General features: G+C 44.5%; 1 long non-coding RNA gene across 1 annotated transcript; it reads right to left on the bottom strand.

Annotated features, from left to right (window-relative positions):
* Positions 1-6,034: 6,034 nt before the first annotated feature.
* On the bottom strand, positions 6,035-6,338 carry LOC128349161 (uncharacterized). The gene is made up of 2 exons (XR_008318594.1): positions 6,258-6,338; positions 6,035-6,169 (listed from the first exon to the last, which is right to left on the bottom strand). It is a non-coding gene; the product is annotated as an uncharacterized LOC128349161 (long non-coding RNA).
* Between the last annotated feature and the right edge of the window lie 1,699 nt (positions 6,339-8,037).

Raw genomic sequence — 8,037 nt, 5'->3', positions numbered from 1 at the left:
CAGAGGTTCCAGGATGCCCAGCAAGCGCGCAGGGCATGCTGGAGAGACCCCCAAGCCCGGGTGGTTGCTTGCAGCCTCCCAGCCAGGGATCTAGTCATTGTGCTGCTGCGGCATGGCAATACACAATCAAAAAGCCGAGGTGAATGGAGCGCTCGCTCCATTAACCTCAGCTAAGGGGAAGGGTACTTTGGGAGGTTTGCTGTCAGGAGCCACGCAGCTCTCGTTGCAGCTCACGACTGGCCAAAATCGGGCTAGGCTCCCTTAGCCCGATTTTGGCTATCATGAGAGTAGCCTCACTGTTAGCCTGGAAGAAAAGTAACATGATGCAGGGGAAGTGTAACATCAGAGAATCCAAGAGGAGGTGATGTAACTTCAGAGAATCACAGGAGAAACCTGGAAATCAGCCGCTTATGTGTCACAATGGGCAAAAAATTATATATGTTTAAAGAGGAGTTGTTCACGCAGGCAGACAGGCAGGTAAGCAGATAGAGGGCAGGAGACACCCCTACCCCCAGCCACAATCACTTTAAAAAGGAACAACAAACTCACCACCTCTTGGAACCCTGGAAAGCTCTCCCCCCCCCCCCCAAAAAAAACAAAGGTATCAGAAAAGTCCAGTCTGAATTTAGCTGTGCAAGTTTGGTTTCAGACACTCTCCAAATGATTTCAGTAAATTCGGAGCATGTCCAATTTTCTCAAACTGACTTTGCACAGGTGTAGTGTCATCAGCATATTGATAAAACCATGCTCCAAATCTCCTTATGATATCACCCAGTGGTTTCACATAGATGTTAAAAAGCATCAGAGATACAATGGAGCCCTGGGGGACATCATACAATAGCTCTCATTTCACAGAACAACTGCCTCTGAGTAACACCATCTGGAATTTACCTGAAAGATGAGAATTGAACTACTGTAAGGCAATACCACTTATTCCCAAACCCCTCAAATGATTCAGGAGCATACCATGGTTGATGGTATTGAAAGCCACAGAGAGATCCAGAAGAACCAACAGAGTCACACTCCCTCAATCAATTCCTTAGCAAAGATCATCCATCAGGCTGTCAAAGGATGTCTCAACCCCATAGCTTGTTCTAAAGTCAGTTTGAAATGGGACTAGATAATCAGCGAGGTGCTTCAAACAACACGTATGAAATGCTTGACAGGGTTCTGTGGGGAGAGTGGTCTTAGCCCACAGATGAGAGGCCACTTTTAGCTGGGTGGCCGGATTGGTCGCCCACACAGCTGCTGGCTCCGTCACAGAGCTGGCGGGGGCTGCAGGGATTGGGGGCCGCGTGGCCCCCGGAAGTTCCAGGATGCCCCGTGCAAGTGTGCGGGGCATCCTGGAGAGACCCTTGAGCCTGGGAGGCCACGGTGACACACGAGCAAAGAAATGAGGTTAACGGAGCACTTACTCTGTTAACTTCATATAAGGGGAGGGTGTTCTAGGCAGGCTAGCTGCCTTGGGAGCACCAGTGGTTCCCACGCTCCATGGAAAGCGGGTTAAGCTCCCTTAGCCTGCTTTCCATTGATCATGGGAATAGCCTCAATATCCTTCAAAACTTTCAGGAGATGATTAGCCACCACCATCTCAATCAGCTTTCCCAACCAAGGCTGATTGGAGACCAGCCTATATTTATCTATCACTGCCTAGGGCAGCCTAGGGCAGGCTTCCTAAGTATTGCTTCCTTCAATCATGAAAGAATCATGCTTGCTTCCTTCAGTCATGAAGGCATCCTACCCTTCCTCAGTGAGGCATTTATTATGTCAACCAGGCCATCTCTAACGGTCTCCCTGCTAGGTGATATAAGCCATTTGGGACATGGATCTAGAGTTCCAACCCCTCCAAGGAGCTTGCCCACATCCTCAGAAGTCACAAACAGATCCATTCTAATCAATCCAGAGGAGTTACTGGATACCCCTCCAATGAACCCTGCAGTAACTATGGAGTCCAAATCCAGATCCGAGAGCTTTTATCCACAAAGAAGTGATTAAAAACACCAATGTAGGATGATGAAAACTCCAAATTCAAGTTTGTTTGTTTATTAACCATTTTATATATCACCCAAAACTCACATCTCTGTACGGTTTACAATAAAACAACACAAATTAAAACAAGATTAAAAGATTAAATTAAGTGTTAAATTCTAGAAGTCTAATTAAAAGCCTGGATGAACAAAAATATCTTACTTTTTAAAAGTTGTCAGAGATGGAGAGGCTCTTATTTCAGCAGGGAGCTCATTCAAAAAATTCGGGACGGCACTAGAGAAGGCCCATCCTTGAGAAGCTACCAGATAAGCTGATGGCAACAGCAGGCAAACGTCCCCAGATGATCTCAATAGGTGAAAAGGCTCAAAATGAAGGCGGCATTCTCTTAAATACTCTGGACCTGTTTAGGGCTTTATAGGTTATAACCAGCCCCTTGCCCAAAAACACTGGTAGCCAGTGCAGTTCTTTTAATATAGGTATATTGTGGTCTCTTTAAGATGACCGGGAGACCAATCTGGCTACCATATTTTGCAACTGTTGCGGTTTCCAGACTATGTACAAAGGCAGCCCCACATCGAGTGCATTACAGTAATCCAGTCTGGAGGTTACCAGTATATGCAGTACTGTAGTGAGGTAATTTATCTCAAGAAACAGACACATCTGGTATACCAGCCAAAGCTGATAGAAAGCACCTCTGGCCACTGCCTCAACCTGAGACACTAGAGAGAGGTTTGGATCCAGACATTCAGAGAGGGGGGAACCTGAGTCACAACTCTGAGAAACTCCACTGGATGTGAACTTGTGGGTGCAATGCATGCAGAATAGAGTTGCTTCTTTGCTGCATCATGTATTGCCACAGAGTAAGCCTTCAGATGAACTTTAGATTGTGTCTTGTCAGATCTGAGTAGAGTTCTCCTCCACTTCCACTCCAGTTTTCTCCCTTGTGGCTTGAGCTCCCGTAGCTGTTCTGTGTACCTTGGGGGCCAATTCTGAAGCAGAATGAAGGGCAGAATGGAGAAGCTTAAGAGCTTACTAGTGCCCTGGGGAATCCCCTGTTCCTTGGCATGAACAGAATCAAAGGAATATCATTCCTATCTTGGAAAGGTCCAATGAGCAGAGCTAGGCAGCTTCAGCGCATGCTCTGGCAAGGCTGGTGTAGCTCAGCTGACTGCCAGGCAGGAAGGTGGTATGCCGGTTCTCATATTTCCAGTCTTGATATAGATAGTCCCTGATAGTCCCAGAGTCATAGGGTCAGGCTACAATATTTCAAAATCTCAAAAGCAGTTACAGGGTCCCTGAATTGGTAGACTAAGGTACCCATATGCAGCGCAAATGGCAGCTTTAGGGGACTGATTAAGACTGAAGAAACTAAGCAATGGGGATTTTTTAAAAAACTCACCCTCAAGTCCCAGTTCTGTTTGTCTACCCCACCCCCCAGAGCTTCAAAAGGGCGGATGGGTCTGAAGAACCCATGCGGCCAGGCCTCCCAGGGCTTCCTGGCCCTGACAAGGGCTACCTTGCTCCCCTCCCCCACTGGCCAGCTCACAGCAGTGGTGCTTCCCATCCCCAGCGTGGTGTGTGGCACTCCTGCCACCCACTGCCACTTCTCAAGCCCAGCTGCTAATGCAGGACTGGCATGCCTCTGCAGGACTGGTCTGCCTCTGCCCTCACTGGGGGGTGGGGCATCAAAGCAGCCGGCGAAGGGGGCAGTGTGTGGTAGCGCTGCCCACTCCAGCGTGGCATGTGGTGCTGTTGCTGCCTGCTACCATTTCCCCGGCACAGCTGCTGACCTGGCTGGAGTGCGGGGGCTGGAGCCACCTCTTAGGCTGGTCCCCACTGACCGCCCCCAGCGATGGCATATTCACACTCCAGCATGTCCACAAAGGCATATTCACACTCCAGCCCCCACCCTTTAACCAGCTTAGATGCTGGGGAGCAGAGGGGGCAAAGACGCATTCAAAGGGGCAGCAGGGGGCTCCAGAGTTTGCACCTTCAACCTGGCTACACCACTGTCCCCCCTCCCCTTTTGCCTTAAGCACGCAGTTTCTGTTGTAGTCTCATCTAATGTCCTGAACTTCAGGAGCCCTGGCAAGCTTAACAAGGGAGCCTTTCACATATGCAAGTCACCCCTTGCTCATGGAATCATGCATTTGTAAACTTGTCCTCTTCCTGTTTACAGTTGGGGAAAGGAAAGTTGAGTCAGTTCAAGCTTTAATCACACATGGTCATAATGCAATTGAATTACTGGATGGTTAAAAGTGAATTGCTGCTTTCTAGGCCTTTCAGAAGATTGGGGAATTACTATACTTTATAAAGGAGTCTACTTTCCCCATCCTCTGGTCTTCCAAGATACCTAATCAATGATTGGCACACATCCATTTATGTATGGAATTATATTCTGTCTCCTCACACATCATACAGATAATAGAAACATACTTATAAAATTAACTGTATACTTTAATCAGAGGTGCACCTAGGTAATTTGGAGCCTGGGCCTAAAGGCCTTTGGACACCCCACTCCCCTGTAAATTAAGCATCATCATGCTCGGCCAGGTGACCTGACCACACCACCTGGGACAGACGAAAGAGGATTGGGGGGGGGGGTGCGCAGGGGTTGTGGAGGGCCTGGACTTTTGCCTAGCAGTCCAGGGCACCTCTGACTTTAATTACCAATCCAACTGATTCACGCTATAGAATTCTGTTGGAAAAGGTTCTAGAAAAGTAGCATGTGAAATAGGTAAATTGTGGGTTATAGCACAGAATTTTTAAATGCCCAGGTACTGTTGGAAAAGCTAATTACTTCCCTAAATAAAAGATAACCTTAAAAATGAAGCAGAAGCAAATGTGACCAAGTCAGGAACAGGCGGCAACCCCCTATGGAGAGTGAAATTAGTACGGACTACAACTCCAGTCAGCAGACATATTGGGTCATGCTCTATTTGAAGCAACGGCTTTTTAAGAGCTCAGAAGAGCCTGCTCTGATTTCTAAATCAGAGAATTAAGAGTTTGAGGAAGGTCACTGTCCAGCAGTCCATGTGCTATGCTGCACTATATCTCTCTACAGAGCACAAGGCCTTGGCCTGCGAGTCTGGGTGGGATTCGGAAAAAATAATTTTAGACGTTTTACATATAGGATAGCTTTACACCCAGAAGTGAGTTTACAAACTGATTATATTTTAAAAATAATTCCTTAATGGGTTTGTTTACAAATGACTCTTATCTAGAAATACGAGAAATATTTAAAAAGGGTCAACTCTCTTGCTCCAGAATTAGGGATCCTATTTATGGAAGCTTTTAGCAAGTTATTGGAGACAGTAGTGACCGCACTAGGCAGGATTCCACAAAATCACTTGTCGTGCTTGCTCTGGCCCGTGGCCCTCCCAATCCTAGAGAGTAGAATGAACAGTACAATCAGTGAGCCAATAACGATGTGTTTTAAGAGGCAGACTTTGAAATGTACTATGTTTGCTTTGATATTTAGAGCAAATGCTAAAGATGCAGAAAGATGGCCATGTCCGTCTGAAGGAGTTTTGGGGAGTGGGACTAATGATCTTACCTTGCTATCAGAAGCCTTATTCAGGCATTGGTACGGTGTTCACAAGAACCTGTTGGCAAGCCCCACCTCTGCCCCCCACTGAAGTGTATCCCAGCATCCCATAGGCACAGTATATGGGTATGTTGCTAAACCAACAGGAGTCACGCGATAGTAACAAAAATAACCAAACAACCCACTGTGACTAGAACAATCTGAAGAGGAGTACTCAGACCGTCAACTTAACTTCCACAATAAATTTATCTGATAAACATATCAGAGCCAAAGTGGCTTACACGCTGGATATGACAAAGTGCATAAACTTAAACTTATATAACAAAAAGTATTCCCCCAGATGTATGTTACAACTTCCCATATAGGGATAAACAGTTCTTATCCTGTAGATGTATTAGTTCACAGTAGAAGTGCAAATCCCGTGGAATCCAGTGGGGAGGAGGTTTCTCTTCTTAATTCAGTATATGATGATACGTCTCCTTCTCCATATATTCCAAGTGGAGACAATCTGCATAATTTAATCTTACGCTTTCAAAGCCAAATCCATGTGCAGTACAGCGAACGATATGCAATATTACAGATTTTCAGGATATTAATCTGTTTCATAACTAATTGTTACTTCTTCAGATAAACCTAAACAAGAAAACAATGCATCACATCATAGACACTTTCCTGCTAAATACTGTTTCTCCCACATACAGATCCAATTCTAAACACTCACCATTTTAAGTATAAGCAATGTATGCTTACATTCTGTTACCAGCCTTATCTTACCACGGTGTTTAGACTAATACACCTGGGGAGAAATGCTTAGAATCTCTACGCTCACCCTTCCTTTTTAAACTGATCCCCAAGTAAGCACGCTAAGTTTTAATGACCCACAGCTGCGTCCTTTTACCAAATTAATCAGGTAGCTTCTTCTTTCTCTCCTGATTCTGTAAAACTCATGATAACAGCATCAATAGATATTCCAAAGTAACTGTGTGCATTCCTCTCTTTCCTAATGTTCTCCCGAAATACACGAAAGATCTTGATTGGTATTAAGACCTCCAACATAAGTCTTAAACAGGTGTATGAAGAACGCCTCTTTCCTTAATAACGTAGTATTCATATTTTCATAGCTGAATCTTCGCGGTGTGTATTTAAAAAGGACAAAAAAATTGAATTCATCACATGTATGTCCCTTTTCTAAAAAATGGGCTACTATGGGTGACTCTCTATGACATGTCCTCACTCTAGATTTATGTTCCAAGATTCTAGATCTCACTTTACGTATACTCTTACCTATATACAGTTTGGGGCATGCACATTTAAGCGCATATACTACTCCCTTGGTATCACACGAGGCAAAAAAGTCCAAGTTCCTTTTACTCCCTGTGTTAGGCTCTATCACACTAATCATGCGTTCTGCTTGCGCACAAACTGAACATCTCCCACATAGATAAAAGCCTCTTAATCCTGTGTTCTGATCTCCTTTCTCCAGGGAGTCCGCCCTTGTCAAAAAGCTACCTAAATTTCTAGTCCTCCTATAAGCAAAGGGGGGGGGGATTACTGCAACCTTCTATCCCCAAAACTAGATTCCAATGTTTTAGGATCACGCGCTGTATCTGATAAGAGAGAGGAGTGAACTCTGTGGTCCATATTACTCTGTTTTTCTTTTCTCTTAACTTATTCTTCAATGAATCCTGTCTTCTTCTATATTTAGCTTTCTGGCGTGCCTCACATCCTCGGGATACCCCCGCTCTTGCAACTGTCTAACCAAAAAAGCCGCTTCTTTTCCATATTGTCTTGCTACTGTGGAATTCCTCTTTAACCTTAGAAACTGGCCATATGGTAAATTACGCCTCAAATGGCTTGGATGGAATGAATGGAAGTGTAGCAATGTATTCTTATCACTAGGTTTTTTATATGCTTCAAATACTACCTTTCTCTCTTGTGTTATTTTTACTATGGTATCCAGATAAGGTACCTGTTCCTTACTATGTTGGTATGTATATTGAATTCTAGGGTTTTATAGTACACCTTTTATAGTACACAATATTCACCAAAAATGGATTTACAGTAGGATTCAAAATGCATCTTGTCTCTAAATCTCCCATAAACAAATTAGCTCCACTAGGGGCAAATGCTGAACCCATGGATACACCACATGTCTGAATAAAGAATTGCTCCTTATATCTAAAGAAATTATTCTCCAAGACAATATCCACCAATTCCATAATGAAAAAGTGGGTGGGTCCCTACTTTCCCTTTGTTCTAAATGTTGCTCAATAACCTGTCTCAATTCCTGTAGTGGAATGTTCGTATACAGGGATTTAACATCCAATGTGGCTATAATGACACCCTCTTCTACAGTCATCCCTTCCATTTGGGCGATAAGATCTTGTGTATCCCTCAAATATGAGGGCAATTTCATCACAAACGGCTTAATATAATGATCTATATAGACCGATAGGGGTTCCAATAAGAATTACAAGCGCTTATAATAGGCCTACTCACTG

The sequence above is a fragment of the Hemicordylus capensis genome, chromosome 3 (genome assembly GCF_027244095.1).
Source record: "Hemicordylus capensis ecotype Gifberg chromosome 3, rHemCap1.1.pri, whole genome shotgun sequence".
Taxonomy (NCBI): Eukaryota; Metazoa; Chordata; class Lepidosauria; order Squamata; family Cordylidae; genus Hemicordylus; species Hemicordylus capensis.
Note: the sequence above shows the minus strand (reverse complement) of the source record. Positions and strands in the feature narration are given on the sequence as shown.